Source organism: Ranitomeya variabilis, chromosome 2 (assembly GCF_051348905.1).
Source record: "Ranitomeya variabilis isolate aRanVar5 chromosome 2, aRanVar5.hap1, whole genome shotgun sequence".
In the NCBI taxonomy this organism is placed as follows: domain Eukaryota; kingdom Metazoa; phylum Chordata; class Amphibia; order Anura; family Dendrobatidae; genus Ranitomeya; species Ranitomeya variabilis.
The window spans coordinates 949,536,704-949,554,050 of record NC_135233.1 but is presented as its reverse complement, the minus strand read 5'-3'; the positions used below and the strand labels follow the sequence as shown (position 1 = coordinate 949,554,050).

The 17,347-nt window shown below is 44.0% G+C and overlaps 1 long non-coding RNA gene across 1 annotated transcript in view; it reads right to left on the bottom strand.

Moving 5' to 3' along the window:
- Positions 1-14,933, bottom strand: part of LOC143808283 (uncharacterized) — a 62,755-nt gene extending 47,822 nt beyond the window's left edge. Inside the window, exons 1-2 of the long non-coding RNA XR_013221918.1 lie at positions 14,857-14,933; positions 14,706-14,769 (exon numbers count right to left, since the gene is read on the bottom strand). This is a non-coding gene — a long non-coding RNA (uncharacterized LOC143808283). The remainder of the gene's footprint in view (positions 1-14,705; positions 14,770-14,856) is intronic.
- Positions 14,934-17,347: the final 2,414 nt, after the last annotated feature.

Here is a 17,347-nt window from a genome sequence, read left to right as displayed (position 1 = left end):
CAACAACCGCTGTGTTTATTTCATTAAAATCCTTTTTAATCGTGTGTGTGTGTGTGTTTTTTAACCCTTTCCTACAATTGGATTAATAATGGATAGGTGACATAATTGACGCCTCTCCATTATTAATCTGGCTTAATGTCACCTTCCAATAGCAAGGTGGCATTAACCCTTCATTACCCCATAGCCCACCGCTACAGGGAGTGGGAAGAGAGTGGCCAAGTGCCAGAATTGGCGCATCTTCCAGATGTGCCTTTTCTGGGGTGGCTGGGGGCAGATGTTTGTAGCCACGGGGGGCCAATAACCATGGACCCTCTCCTGGCTATTAATATCTGCCCTCAGTCACTGGCTTTACCGCTCTGGCGGAGAAAATTGCGCGGGAGCCCACGCCAATTTTTTCCGCGATTTAACCCTTTATTTTAGCAGCTACAGCGCTGAAATTTTGCACATACACACTACTAACATTAGTAGTGTGGAATATGCAAAAAAAAAGGGGATATGAGATGGTTTACTGTATGTAAACCATGTCTCATATCCTGTCGGGTTTGTGAAGGAGAAATGAAAAGCCGGCAATTGAATTACCGGCTGTTCACAGATATCGCGCTGAATGAAATATAAATACAGAATATATATATATATGTGTCTCAATGACATATATATATATACATACTGTATATATGTTTTAATGAACATTTGAGCACATAAATCCATTAGATGTTGGTTTTGCAAGCCTGCGCGAAAATCTCGCAGTACGGATGCCATACGGATTACATACGGAGGATGCCATGCGCAAAATACGCTGACACACCCTGCCTACGGATCACTATTTTGGGAACATCTCACCGTATTTCGGCCGTATTACGGCCGTAAAATACGGACCGTATTGTCTTACGCCGAGTGTGACGCCGGCCTTAGAGTCAGACTGTTCCTTTAGGGACAGTGCATGTGTCTTTTCCAATTCTCCCAGTCTGACTTCATGGTTATCCAACCAAGAAGTGAAAAACTCGAGAGTCTCCTGAAATATTTTCGTCTGGTTGTCCATATCAAGACGCAATCTGGTGCTAAGTTTATCAACCAGAGTATCCATACACGCCTCAAGCGACGTTGCATCATGAAAGGTACAAGAAGACAGTGAAGACACAGATGGTTTCTCGGTCCTTGGTTTGGACTTTTTTGGACTAGGATTGGGAGAGTAATTAGTAGAGTCCTCTTCCGAAGAATTGGTAATGGAGGACCGCGTTCCCCCCAACTCGAGGGACTCTTCCTCTTTGAAGAGGAAGAGAGGTCCATGGTCTCAGTAGGAATGATTGAAGAGGGAAGTTCCACACCGAGCTCTGCTAAGCAAGCTTTAGGCGTGGATGCGGAATGAGAAAGGGCCTTGACAGAGGACTGTGAGAGCTCTCTCAATAGGAGAACAAGACTTAACTGGACTCAGCAAATTAACCGAGTCCCTTGAAGAATCACGATTAGCCCGTGGGTCCTTATTTTGTTTTTGAGCTCTAGACGAACCAGATGATTTAGCCATTGGCAATTTAGAGGTGAGATGACTCATGATGTCCAGCAGTATTATAAAAAAGGGATTGAAGGTAAGACAAGGTCCCACCACAATGTGATATTGTATAGCTTATGACATAGAAACTTGCTATATATTTTACCAACCTCTTACGTTAAAATGTTATCTCCCAATAAGATACAGGTAAAAGTGACCTAACATGTAAATAAATATATATATATATTAATATACAATATAAATTTGTTATAAGCTTTATATAATTATTATTATTAATATTATATTAATCAGAACCAACTCCCACTTTATTAAAAGTAACTGCTAAAAGGAAATGGCCAAAAAGACCTTTTCAGGCAATAAAAATACCCACCCAGTCAGCGGTGACGTCACCGCCAGAGGAGGAGAAGTCGGGGAACCGATGGAAACAGCGGTCCGTGACAGGATCTTCCCGGGCGATGTGCCCAATGAAAACAGAAGCAAAATAGATCCCAGACCCCCCGGTTCACAAGGGGCAACCCGAAGGAAGTTTTCTGAAGTGGTTCCGAAGCAATTTGAGCACTTACAAGAATATCGCAGGCAGCGATGATGTCACTGAAGCGGAGGAAGATGGTGCCTGGAGCGGTCCGTGGTAGAAGCTTCACCCCCAGAGTGCCAGGTGCAAATACAGTTAAAAGGGAGTGAAAAACCGCCGGTAGGGTAGGGGCACACCCAAGGAAGGTGATCCGTTGTAGTTTGTGACACTGCCCGATTAACGGTGACGTCACTGAGATGGAAGAAGATGACACCTGGAGCGGTCCCTGACAGAATCTTCACTCCCGGTGTGCCAGGTCCAAGCGTAGTCAAAAGGGGGCAAAAAACCCCCGGTTGGGTAGGGGCACACCTAAGGAAGATCGAGGGAGGTGTTTCTTGGTAGTCTGTCACACCGCCCGATTAGCAGTAACGTCACTGAAAGGAAAAATTCTGGACCACCAGCACTTATGACAGGCCATGACAGGACCCTCAAAGATGATGTGCCTTGTACAAATTCAATCAATGAAGGGTAAAAAAAACCCAGATGGCCAGGGGCAACCCCAAAGAACACCTCCAGTGGTGTTATTAATAGAAATTAACACAATGTCTTCAGCAGAGCAATAGAGGTTACTGAGGTAACCATAGCAAACTCACAGACACCAGGTAAAACAGGTAAACCAGAAAAAAAAGCACTAAAAGCAAGAATTGTTATAAAAATGTCATAAATCCACACAAATGTATATAAAAAATAAAAAACACAATGTTTACAAAGAAAAATTGTAGTCCTATAGTTTATTTTACCTCTGAAAATTAGTCACTCACAGGGACAAGCCGTTTGATCATGCCATTTTAAGTCTCATCTTCAAAACAGGATAAATAATCCTAGGATTATACGATTAAGGGGAAATATGTCTCAAAATGTGCATAATAAATTTATGAATAAAAGTAAATATGAATGGAAGTAAAAATTTTCAAAAAAGATCTCGTTATATATTGTGTTAGAGGGTTACCTCAGGAGCTCGCACGTTTTGCGATCTACATCACCTACGCCTAAGCCACGCCCCATTTAGCAGAAATTGTGGGACAAATTCTGGTGCCATTGTTACCCATTTCCCAGTGTGAAAATGTAAAACTTGGGGTTACCACAAGATCTTGATGGTAAAACTGTAAATTATTTTTTCTTCACTTCTCAATGGTATAAAAGTCTGTGACACACCTGTGGTGTCAATATAATTACTGCACCCCTAAATTAATTCATTAATTGAGAGTTTTAATTGGTAAAATTGGGTCACTTGTGTGGGGTTCGGCTGTTCTGGCACCTCAGGGGCTCCGCCAATGTAACATGGCACCCTCAAACAAGTGCAGCAAAATCTGCACTGTAATATGGCGCTACTTGCCTTCTGAAAGGGCACTGTGCCTCAAAAGTAGTTTTCGGCCACATATGGGGTATCATATGGGGTGAGAAATTGCACAACAAACTTTGGGGTCCATTTTCTCCTTTTGCACTTGTGAAAATACAAAATTTGTAGCTAAAAAAGATTTTTGAGGGAAAAAAGTGATTTATTTTTTTTTGACGTTATAAACTTCTGTGAAGCACCTGGGGGTTCAAGGTGTTCAATACACATCTAGGTAAGGTCCCAAAGGGGTCTAGTTTCCAAAATGGTGTCACTTGGTGGAGGTTTCCACTGTTTAGTCACATCATGGGCTCTTCAAATGCCACATGGCGTCCACTAATTATTCCATCAAATATTGCATTCAAATTGTCAAATGGTGCTCCTTTCCTTCCAAGCCCTGCCATGTGCCCAAACAGTTGGTTTCCTCCACATATTGGGTATCTGCGCAGGAGAAATTGCACAACAAATTGTATGGAGCAATTTCTCTAGATACCCTTATGAAAATGCAAAATTTGGAACTAAAAAAGATTTATCTGGGAAAAATGTGATTTTATTTTTTCACGGTTCAACGTTATAAACTTCTGTGAAGCACCTGTGGGTTCATGGTGCTCAATACACATCTAGATAAGTTCCCCAAGTATTACACTCTTGATCTATTTGCAACTTAATTGCTGCATGATCTGTATGGTTCTATGTGTCATGGAGTGTTGCCTGCTCCTCATTTGAGAAAACTGGGCTTGGGTAGTATGCTTATAAGTTCCCTAAAGGGTCTAGTTTCCAAAATGGTGTCATTTGTTAGGTGTTTCCACTGTTTAGGCACTAGGGTTGAGTGAAACGGATCGGACAAATTAAAAAATCTACTACTTACGGCAAAGTCGGGTTTCATGAAACCCGACCCGATCCTAGTGTGGGATCGGCCATGAGGTCGGCGATCTGCGCGCACAAGTCGCGTTTCATATGACGCTTTCAACGCCATTTCTCAGCCAATGAAGGAGGACGCAGAGTGTGGGCAGTGTGATGACATAGGTCTCGGTCCCCACCATCTTAGAGAAGGGCATGACAGTGATTGGCTTGCTTTCTGCGGCGTCACAGGGGCTATAAAGGGGCGTGCACGCCGACCGCCATCTTACTTCTGCCGATCTTAGCATAGGGAGAGGATGCTGCAGCTTCATCAGAAGAAGGAATATAGTTAGGGAGTGAAGATTAACCCCCAAACTGCTTGTGCTGTAGCGATTTCCACTGTCCAACACCACCTTTCTTTTGCAGGGACAGTGGAGGCTATATCTTTGTGCTGCATCAGCTCTGTAGCTTATTAGGCTGCCTTATAAGGCTCCCTGATAGCTGCATTGCTGTTTGCACCGCTGCTGTGCAAACCAACTGCTTTTTTAAAAGCAAAAATCCTGTTGCTCCTTTCTGCACAGTTATCTTGTTTATTTGTCCACACTTTTGTGTGCAGCAGTCCTTTTTATTGCTGCCATACTTGTCCTGAGATCATTGTAGGGAGATTGAAATCGTACTACAGTTCTTGTATTTTTTCATATATCTTCCAGCCACTTTCTTCCACTTACATTGTGTTGTTTTATACACTGGGCCTGAGTTTTGGTTCAGTCTCCCAAAAAAAAGTGAGATTCAAATTCTCACAAAGTGGATATACTACAGTCCTGTTAGTTTGTCGTATATCAGCCAGCCACTTTCTGCCACTTACATTGTGTTGTTTTATGCACAGGGCCTGAGTTTTGGTTCAGTCTCCCAAAAAAAAAGGGAGATTTAAATTCTCAACAAGTTTATATAGACCTTCTACTTTGTTTTACAGTACCATATAACGGTTGTTATTTTGGTTAGATTTTCCAAAAAATGAGTAAGTCTGGTGGAAGAGCCCATGGGCGGTGGTTACCAGCTGGTACTCAAATTATTTTGCCCCACATTCCCCTGCTGACACGTAGCTTGCCTGAAAAATGTCTTGCTTTTGGCCTCCTCTTACTGACTTCTCCAATTCCTCCATTTGCAGCTGCTGAATGTCCACCATAGGCCATTTTTATACCTCCCTAAATGGGCTGACTCCCCCCACAGGGCCGTGGTCACCACCTGGCGCAAGCACCCGTGCGAGTGCTGTTTGCCTGGACAGGTGGGTGGGCCCACTCTTGGGCGACGGCACTGGCACAGGGTCCCTCATAGTACAATGAAGTGTCTCTGACGGTGGTGGTGCACAACCAATGTCAGACACACCGTCGTAATATGAGGGGCCCTGTGCCAGTACCGCCGCCCACGAGAGAGTGTTCCCCCCAGCTCAAACAGTGCTCTACCACTTGCAATACTTACCTCTCCCTGCTCCACCACTGTGTAGTCCGTGCTGTTAAATCCTTCAATGGCACTGCCAATACAAATTTGTTGAAATGATAGATGATAGTTAAAATATACAGGGGCCCTGGCCTCCATTTAGACCAGTTAATACTTTGCGCCTACTACCACTGTCTGCTACTCAGCAGAGGAGCCCACCGCTGTACCTAGCTATGCCACCTGTTTATTTATGAACAATTTTTGGGCAGACATTTAGCCCACTTTATTATTGGCCTACTAACTGTGTCTGCCACGCATTACAGTTTTCCTCCACTGAACAAAGTAATGCTGGCTGTTTAGTCCTGTTACCACATTTGAACTGCATTTAGCCTACTTTATTATTTGGGCCTACTAACTGTGTCTGCCACTCATTACAGTTTTCCTCCACTGAACAAAGCAATGCCGCCTGTTTAGTCCTGTTACCACATTTGAACTGCATTTAGCCTACTTTATTATTTGGGCCTACTAACTGTCTGCCACTCATTACAGTTTTCCTCCACTGAACAAAGCAATGCCTCCTGTTTAGTCCTGTTACCACATTTGAACTGCATTTAGCCTACTTTATTATTTGGGCCTACTAACTGTGTCTGCCACTCATTACAATTTTCCTCCACTGAACAAAGCAATGCTGCCTGTTTAGTCCTGTTACCACATTTGAACTGCATTTAGCCTACTTTATTATTTGGGCCTACTAACTGTCTGCCACTGATTACAGTTTTCCTCCACTGAACAAAGCAATGCCGCCTGTTTAGTCCTGTTACCACATTTGAACTGCATTTAGCCTACTTTATTATTTGGGCCTACTAACTGTGTCTGCCACTCATTACAATTTTCCTCCACTGAACAAAGCAATGCCGCCTGTTTAGTCCTGTTACCACATTTGAACTGCATTTAGCCTACTTTATTATTTGGGCCTACTAACTGTGTCTGCCACTCATTAAAGTTTTCCTCCACTGAACAAAGCAACGCCGCCTGTTTAGTCCTGTTACCAATTTTGAACTGCATTTAGCCCACTTTATTATTTGGGCCTATATCTGTGTTTCCTCCTCATCCTGCCCATTGCCCAGCCACTGATAGCTAAGTCTGCTGGTACATTGACCCAGACCACTACATTCCCCTTGCACTCTACACAGCCAGAATCTGACCCTGCTGAAAGTCAGGTTCCCCTTCCCGCATACTATACCACCTTACACGGGGACAAAGAGGAAGGTGCAGATGAAAGTGCAGGTTCCTTCATCAGGTGGGTGGGGGCATACTCGTTGGCAACGTCACTGGCACAGGGCCCCTCATAGTACACAAAAGTGTCTCTGCCAGTGGGAGGCGCCACCCACCGTCAAACACACCGCCGTACTATGAGGGGCCCTGTGCCAGTGCCAACTAATGGGCCCCCCCTGCTTGCTCAGGATCACAGCACTTGCCAAGTTGAAATACTTACCTCTCCCTGCTCCACCGCCGTGACGTATTCCACGTTTCCTGGGCCCACGTAAATGTTGAGCCAGCCCTACCCCCTCACAACTTTAGCCACATGACCCCCAGTTTTCAATGCCTAACTATTATTATAAAGTAAATTAAGATTGACAAGCCTAAGTAATAAGAATTGATGTTTTTGGCATTAAAATGGGCACTGTAGGTGTTTTCCTGTCCTCCACTCACTGCCGACTTTGATTCCCCATTGACTTGCATTGGGTTTCGTGTTTCAGTCAGCCCCCGACTTTTCGCAATAATCGGCCGATTTCACCCGACCCAACTTTTGACAAAGTCGGGTTTTGCGAAACTCGACTCGATCCGAAAAAAGTAAAAGTCGCTCAACTCTATTAGGCACATCTCCAAACGCGAAATGGCAACCGCTAATTATGCCAGCAAATTTTACATTCCCTTACGAGCCCTGACGTGCTCCCCAAGAGTAGATTTCCCCCACATATGGGGACATTATCCATGTCCTGATTTTAATGTTTTGTAAAAATAAAGATTTTCTTATATATATTTGTACTTCTGGCTCCTGATCCTCCTTTTTTCTGGCATATGGGGAATCGGCATGCTCAGGTGAAATTGCACAACAAAATGTATAGTCCATTTTCTCCTGATACCCTTGTGAAAGTAAAAAAATTAGGTCTAAAGGAAAATTTTTGTGAAAGAAAAGTAAATGTTTATTTTTGTTTCTTCCACATTCCAAAAATTACTGTGAAGCACGTGAATCTATATATATAATTGTCTAAGGGGTACTTCCGTCTTTCTGTCTGCAACTTCCGTCACGGAAATCCCGCGTCGCTGATTGGTCTTGCCAGCTGCCTGTCATGGCTGCCGCGACCAATCAGCGACACGCACAGTCCGATTAGTCCCTCCCTACTCCCCTGCAGTCACTGCCCGGCGCCCGCATACTCCCCTCCAGTCACCGCAAACACGGGGTTAATACCAGCGGTAACGGACCGCGTTATGGCGCTGGTAATGCACTCCGTTACCGCTGCTATTAACCCTGTGTGTCCCCAACTTTTTACTATTGATGCTCCCAATGCGGCATCAATAGTAAAAAGATGTAACATTAAAAATAATTAAAAAACGGCTATTCTCACCTTCCGTCGTCTGACGATGCGCTCGCACCTGCCGCCATCTTCCGTTCCCAGAGATGCATTGCAAAATTACCCAGAAGACTTAGCGGTCTCGCGTGACCTGCTATATACTGCGTGGGCTGTGCTACATACTATATGGGCAATGTTATATACTGCGTGGGCTGTGTTATATACTGTTTGGGCTGTGTTATATACTACATGCCCTGTGTTATATACTGCGTGGCCTGTGTTATATACTACGTCGCCTGTGTTATATACTGCGTGGCTGCTATATACTGTGTGGGCTGTGTTATATACTGTTTGGGCTGTATTAACGCATCGGGTATTCTACAATATGTATGTATATAGCAGCCACATAGTATATAGCACAGGCCACGTAGTATTTGTCTGCTATATACTACATGGCTCCTATATACTACGTGGCCTGTGCTATATACTGTGTGGCTGCTATATACACTATGTTCCAAATTATTATGCAACTGACATTTTTATTGGATTTTCCTAAATGGTTGGTGCAAATGACAGTCAGTCTAATAAAAGTCATCACTAGTGTTGAGCATTCCGATACCGCAAGTATCGGGTATCGGCCGATACTTGCGGGTATCGGAATTCCGATACCGAGATCCGATACTTTTGTGGTATCGGGTATCAGTATCGAAACAACATTAATGTGTAAAATAAAGAATTAAAATAAAAAATATTGCTATACTCACCTCTCCGACGCAGCCTGGACCCCACCGAGGGAACCGGCAGCGTTCTTTGCTTAAAATGCGCGCTTTTCCTTCCTTCCGTGACGTCACGGCTTCTGATTGGTCGCGTGCCGCCCATGTGGCCGCGACGCGACCAATCACAGCAAGCCGTGACGTAATTTTCAGGTCCTTCTAGGCATTCAGTATTTTAAAATTACGTTCCGGCTTTGTGATTGGTCGCGTCGCGGTCACATGGGCGACGCGACCAATCACAAGCCGTGACGTCACGGGAGGCAGGAAACGCGCGCATTTTTAAAATTACGTCGCGGCTTGTGATTGGTTGCGTGCCGCCCATGTGACCGCGACGCGACCAATCACAGCAAGCCGTGACGTAATTTCAGGTCCTGATGCCTATTTCTGCATTCAGGACCTGAAATTACGTCACGGCTTGCTGTGATTGGTCGCGTCGCGGTCACATGGGCGGCACGCAACCAATCACAAGCCGTGACGTAATTTTAAAAATGCGCGCGTTTCCTGCCTCCCGTGACGTCACGGCTTGTGATTGGTCGTGTCGCCCATGTGACCGCGACGCGACCAATCACAAAGCCGGAATGTAATTTTAAAATACTGAATGCCTAGAAGGACCTGAAAATTACGTCACGGCTTGCTGTGATTGGTCGCGTCGCGGCCACATGGGCGGCACGCGACCAATCAGAAGCCGTGACGTCACGGAAGGAAGGAAAAGCGCGCATTTTAAGCAAAGAACGCTGCCGGTTCCCTCGGTGAGGTCCAGGCTGCGTCGGAGAGGTGAGTATAGCAATATTTTTTATTTTAATTCTTTATTTTACACATTAATATGGTTCCCAGGGCCTGAAGGAGAGTTTCCTCTCCTTCAGACCCTGGGAACCATACAGGATACCGTCCGATACTTGAGTCCCATTGACTTGTATTGGTATCGGGTATCGGTATCGGATTAGATCCGATACTTTGCCGGTATCGGCCGATACTTTCCGATACCGATACTTTCAAGTATCGGACGGTATCGCTCAACACTAGTCATCACCTGTTAGAGTATACATCGAATTTTATTGAAGAAACCTCCCAATGATAACAGTATAATCTCCAAAATGAATAAAAACTTAAAATGCACTGTTCCAAATTATTAGGCACAGTAGAATTTCTAAACATTTGATATGTTTTAAAGGACTGAAAATGTTAAGTTGTGGAATTTGCAGCTTTAGGAGGTCACATTAACTGAATAAAAAATCTATTTAACTCCAAAACATCCTAACGGGCCAAGTTACATGTTAACATAGGACCCTTCTTTGATATCACCTTCACAATTCTTGCATCCATTGAACTTGTGAGTTTTTGGAGAGTTTCTGCTTGTATTTCTTTGCATGAAGTCAGAATAGCCTCCCAGAGCTGCTGTTTTGATGTGAACTGCCTCCCACCCTCATAGATCTTTTGCTTGATGATACTCCAAAGGTTCTCTATAGGGTTGAGGTCAGGGGAAGATGGTGGCCACACCATGAGTTTATCTCCTTTTATGCCCATAGCAGCCAATGACTCAGAGGTATTCTTTGCAGCATGAGATGGTGCATTGTCAGCATGAAGATGATTTTGCTCCTGAAGGCACATTTCTGGTTTTTATACCATGGAGGAAAGTTGTCAGTCAGAAACTCTATACAGTATACTTTGCAGAGGTCATTTTCACACCTTCAGGAACCTTAAAGGTCCCTATCAGCTTTTTCTCCATGATTCCGACCCAAAACATGACTCCACCTCCTTGCTGACATTGAAGCCTTGTCGGGACATGGTGGCCATCCACCAACCATTCACTACTCCATCCATTTGGACCATCCAGGGTTGCTCAACGCTTATCAGTAAACAAGACTGTTTGGAAATTAGTCTTCATGTATGTGTGGGCCCAATGCAACAATTTCTGCTTGTGAACACTGTCTAAGGGTGGCCAAATAGTAGGTTTATGCACCACAGCAAGCCTTTGAAGGAGCCTACACCTTGAGGTTCGAGGGACTCCAGAGGCACCAGCAGCTTCAAATATCTGTTTGCTGCTTTGTAATGGCTTTTTAGCAGCTGCTCTCTTAATCCGACGAACTTGCCTGGCAGAAATCTTCCTCATTTTTGCCTTTATCAGCATCAACACATCTGTGCTCAGATACAGCCACAAATCTCTTAACACTACGATGATCTTGCTTAAGTTTTCGGGAAATTTCTAATGTTTTCATCCCTTCACCAAGACATTGCACTATTTGATGCTTTTGGCAGCAGAGAGATCCTTTTTCTTTCCCATGTTACTTGAAAACTGTGACCTGCTTAATAATGTGGAACATCATTTTTAAGTAGTTTTCCTTTAATTAGAATCACCTGGAAAACCAATTATCACATGTGTTTAAGATTGATTTCAGTCATACATTGACCCCTGAGACACAATACCATCCACGAGTTTATTTGAAAAACAAAACAATTAAATCTTTATGACACTTAAATCCAATTTACATAATAATTTGGAACACAGTGTACATACATACATATTCTAGAATACCCGATGCGTTAGAATCCGGGCCACCATCTAGTGGTGAATAAATGTCTTGAATGTGGTTTTGTGCGCCTTGAGGGGTGCAGATTTTAGAATGGTGTCATTTTGGGGTATTTTCTGTCATATAGGCCCTTCAAAGTCACTTCAAATGTGATGCGGTCCCTAAAAAGAATGGTTTTGCAAATTTTCCTGTAAAAATGAGAAATCGTTGGTCAAATTTTAACCCTTATAACTTCCTAACAAAAAAAATATTTTTCTAAATTTGTGCTGATGTAAAGTAGACATGTGGGAAATGTTATTTATTAACTATTTTGTGCAATATGACTCTCGGATTTAAGTGCATAAAAATTAAAAGTTGGAAAATTGCGACATTTTCAAAATTTTCGTCATATCAAAGAAATTTTACCGCTATCATAAAGTACAATATGTCTGGGACAATAGTGTACAGCCTTAATTGTAATTAATTTAATTAGTTTGCTTTTTAAAGAAAAGGAAAAATTGGTTAAATAATGAATATTTAGTCGTGCAGGTTCAGCCTGGCAGTTTGCTTTTTGTACCGGTGATGAGTTGTATACCACTGTTTTTCACATATACTAACCTGTATCTTGCTAGTTAATGACTGCTGAATTCTGCAATCCGTTAATGCCCCCTAGTGGCGTGATCAAAAATTCATGAACACTGCACAAGGGAACAGTCAGCAGTGGCAATGATGCAGATCCAACAAGTCATTTACAAACCTTATGGATCAATTAACCCTTTATCTAAAATGGAGTCTGAATAGTAAAGGACTATTATTTGCTGACCGGTACTTTTTTCAGATTTTGATTTATGTCTCTTGTTTATTTTTGACTCGTGGATTGTGAGCTTGTGAACAGGGCCCTCACTCCTCTTGGTATCTGAGTTATGTTAAATTCTGTAATGTCTTTATTGTCTGTACAAGTCCCTTCTGTAACATAAAGTGCTGCAGAATATGTTGGTCCTATAGAAATAAGAAAATATTATTATTTTTCATTCTGTTCTTAAGACAACATCAGAAATTAATTTAAAATGACAAAAAATGTTTAAATTCTTTAGCTGTATTTTTAGGAGTGTTAGGATTACAGTTGAGCGAATTTGATCGGGTCCCTGCTTATTCGGTAAACTATAGCGCTTGCAGAATAAGCTGCAGAGGGAACCCGGATACATGGAGTGCGCCGGCTGATCAGCTGTCCAGTGCCGCAGCTACATGTGCATATTGCATCCAGGGGTGTACATAGAAATCATGGGGTCCCATAGCGGATGTTCCAATTCCAACCCTCCGCTCCCCCCTCCCAAAAGAAAAAAATAATATTTGGCAGGATCACAGAGGGGCATATCTCACAGCTATGCAACCCTTCCTCCTATTGAAAACCCCTTAGTGTTCCCACGCATTAGAAAAAACCCTTTCATGGTCCTCTTAATGTATGATGCTAATAAAAAAATACCCCCCCCAAACACAGTATGATACAACTACAGTGAATTGCAACTCAACACCCTAGAGATGTATGGTTTAATGGTCCTACATTACCCCTCTCCCAGCAAAGTATGATACCCCCACAGTGACACACATGTCACAGGATGATGGCCTCGACTCAGCCCTGCATACAGTGTATATGGCTAAACCCCTCTACAGGGGCGGACATACCGCATGTGCAGCCGGTGCAGGTGCATCGGGGCTCGGAGGTGGAGGCAGAGGTGTATCTGGGGGAGGCAGCTGAGTCATGTGCCCCAGGTGCAGCCAGCAGTGGGGCGCAGTCGGACCACCTAATGCGGCAGTCCCCAGTGTCTCCCCTGGCGGCAGCATTCTGCCGCCCCTCGGACTGAGAGTCGCCTGTTCTCTGTGACGACTGTCAAGCTGACAGCTGGCACAGAGAAGCTGCAGTGCGCCGGCTCCCAGGGACATGGGTGGACATACCGCATCTGTCCTGCTTCCTACCCGCACTTCATCTCTCTCACACAGACAGCGGCACTGCTGGATGACGTCATCATTCACCTCCGGTTGTGCCAGAGAGAGGAAGCTGCCGACGTTGAGGCTGAACTGTGGCAGAGCGTGCAGACAGGTGAGAGGTGCTGTGTGTGTAAGTGTGTGTGTGTGTGTGTGTGTGTGCGTGCATGCGTTGTGTGCAGAGAGGTAAATGGTGTTGTGTGTGCAGGGGGAGGAGCAGGCAATGGTGGGGCTGATGGGGAGAAGGCATGATGGAGATTGCTAATCTGGCGGACCGGGCAGATGCCCGGTGGGCTGGCGGCCCTGTAATACAAAGTGGGCTGCTGGCCCTTTAAAAAGATTTTACTAAAGGCCTGGTGTGTGCGCGCTCTCTTGCTTTCACTCGCTCACAAGGGCCACGGCGGCCCTTGTCAGCGTATGTGTGCGAGCATGAGAGTGCGTGCGCACGGGGCCTTCAGTAACAAGTTTAGGGCCACCGCGGCGTGCACAGGGCTCTTCTGTCTGACGCTGGCCGGTACCAGCGTCAGTCCTGGACAACAACAGTCGCACTCAAGAAAGAAGTCTTTAGATTTCTTTTGCCAAAAAAATGTGGTTTTTTTATTGTGAGCAAACACCAAACTTAGAGATATCACCGCAGTATTTCAAAGTTTCAGGGTAACGTTTCGACCCTCCGGGTCTTTCTCAAACCCCACTGAAACAAGAACAAAACATATAAAGTATCACAAAACATGAAAACATAACAAAAAAACGTGAATGAAATATACATTTTTACAAAAATCAATAGTAAAGTCCCTATGTAATGAAAATTGCGAAAAGTTGCCACAATAATGGACACGGCGACAGCAAAGCAGGACCCGTCAAGATCATGGAGAGGAGACATCAGGGTTCTTGTCGGACATAAATTGTCATGGCAGTCAAGAATCTATGGAGTATACGTGTAACACGGGCTGAAAGGGCGGAAAGTACCACGAAGGCAGTGTCATAGTGGGGCAGAAACTATAGTGGAATCCACCACTATCTTTGTAGACACCCTGTTGCCCTGTGAGATAGCAGTATTCCATACAGGACAAAAAATCAGAATTAATGCAGAAACAGTATCAAGTAAACATAACATCTAGATGTAGATAAAAAGAATGGGCTACCCAGGTGGTGGACGCTAGTAGAGGCTAAGGACTGACCTTTCACAAGTAGAAACCGAAAAGGGCACAGATCCCTGGAGAGATGCAGGAGTCCCGTTAGGGGCTATAGGAAAGAACGCCAGAGGGGTAAATATGCTAGCCAGAGGTGCGAGTCCAGAGCAGAAGGAAGGAAGAGTACAGGCAAGCTTACCTATAATATGGCTGTTGCGGGTGTCTGCGGTGGTGGTGTGTGTGGGACCAGGGAGAGAGGCGCCTTTTGTAATGGGCGGACGGAAGTATCGAACAATGGGTGCGCAGGCGCACCAGCGCTGTGATCAGAACGAGATCTGGAATGCAAGGGGCCGGGGAACCATGTTGCGCATGCGCAGTGAGGGGATCGCTGCGCTCAGAGCAATGGGCGGTGATATATGTGAAAGCCGTATGCGCAGGCGCACAACGTAGCGGCGAGACTAGGGTGCAGGGTGCGGGAACCACAACGATGTGGTAGCACTATAGGGGGATGTGCTGTGAACGCTGGTGTTGCCTAAAAAGAGAAACAGGACGAGTCCTGTTGGGGCAGCCACTGAAAAGACTAGTGTCGGGGCAGGGGGATATTGACCCTGGTAGGAGTAAGGAAGGGGAGGGGAGTGGGTAGCAGTGAGCAGAGATTGTATATTGAAGCTAAAAGAAGAAATGAATAATTCTATAGTGGTGTAAAGAATGTTGGGAGAATAGGACTATAGCGGAAAAGAATAATATAAGCAGTAATCAGGGAAATTATAAGGAAAAAATGGAAATAAAAGATGTGACAAAAGAGCCTCTACTAGCGTCCACCACCTGGGTAGCCCATTCTTTTTATCTACATCTAGATGTTATGTTTACTTGATACTGTTTCTGCATTAATTCTGATTTTTTTGTCCTGTATGGAATACTGCTATCTCACAGGGCAACAGGGTGTCTACAAAGATAGTGGTGGATTCCACTATAGTTTCTGCCCCACTATGACACTGCCTTCGTGGTACTTTCCGCTCTTTCAGCCTGTGTTACACGTATACTCCATAGATTCTTGACTGCCATGACAATTTACGTCCGACAAGAACCCTGATGTCTCCTCTCCATGATCTTGACGGGTCCTGCTTTGCTGTCGCCGTGTCCATTATTGTGGCGACTTTTCGCAATTTTCATTACATAGGGACTTTACTATTGATTTTTGTAAAAATGTATATTTCATTCACGTTTTTTTGTTATGTTTTCATGTTTTGTGATACTTTATATGTTTTGTTCTTGTTTCAGTGGGGTGTGAGAAAGACCCGGAGGGTCGAAACGTTACCCTGAAACTTTGAAATACTGCGGTGATATCTCTAAGTTTGGTGTTTGCTCACAATAAAAAAACCACGTTTTTTTGGCAAAAGAAATCTAAAGACTTCTTTCTTGAGTGCGACTGTTGTTGTCCAGGACTATACTCTGGAGGATCCCTCCATGTTCAGTCTGCACCACAAATAGCGAGAGTGCACGTCTTGCTCTTTACTACGGTACCAGCGTCAGAGCAGCTTTTTTTTTTGTTCCTGCGCTACTACTTTGTAGGCAGGATGATGGGCAATGAGACGCGGCTGTTCCCCGGAGTACCAGCGCCAAGAGAATTGCACTGCTTCCCGTGGCTGGGGCCGCCCTACAGACACACATTGTGAGTACAGGGCCCCTGAAGGGTGGCGCCGGTATAATGGGTGGAAGGCCCAGGAAACTCTCTGCCCAGACCCCTAATATACCTGCTCGGCCTCATTAATGTTAAATTAAAAACACAGACGCACCAAAAGAATCACCAATATACTATAAATTAAATCAAAAATAGAATATATATATTATTACAAGGATTGGTGCTCTGTGAAAAAAGTGAGGAACCACTATTCAAGAAAAAGCAAACCAAACCAATATATGGATAGCCAGAAAACGCACCAAGCAGAAAGTAGGTATAAAAATGCCTTTATTAATTATAATAGGCAAAATAAAACCAAAACATTTGTGCGCACAGCAGGACTAAAAAATATTACATATAGTTATACAATGAATAAATTGTAATGGCCGACCCAGTTTATATACAAAAAAAAAAGTAGTACTTCCCTCCAGTGAAGGCTGAAAAATGTGCAATATACACTGTGTTCCAAATTATTATGCAAATTGGATTTAAGTGTCATAAAGATTTAATTGTTTTGTTTTTCAAATAAACTCGTGGATGGTATTGTGTCTCAGGGCTCAATGGATCACTGAAATCAATCTTAAACACATGTGATAATTAGTTTTCCAGGTGATTCTAATTAAAGGAAAACTAGTTAAAAATGGTGTTCCACATTATTAAGCAGGTCACAGTTTTCAAGTAATATGGGAAAGAAAAAGGATCTCTCTGCTGCTGAAAAGCATCAAATAGTGCAATGCCTTGGTGAAGGGATGAAAACATTAGAAATTTTCCAAAAACATAAGCGTGATCATCGTACTGTTAAGATATTTGTGGCTGTATCTGAGCACAAATGTGTTTGTGCTGATAAAGGCATAATGAGGAAGATTTCTGCCAGGCAAGTTCATCGGATTAAGAGAGCAGCTGCTAAAAAGCCATTACAAAGCAGCAAACAGATATTTGAAGCTGCTGGTGCCTCTGGAGTCCCTCGAACCTCAAGGTGTAGGCTCCTTCAAAGGCTTGCTGTGGTGCA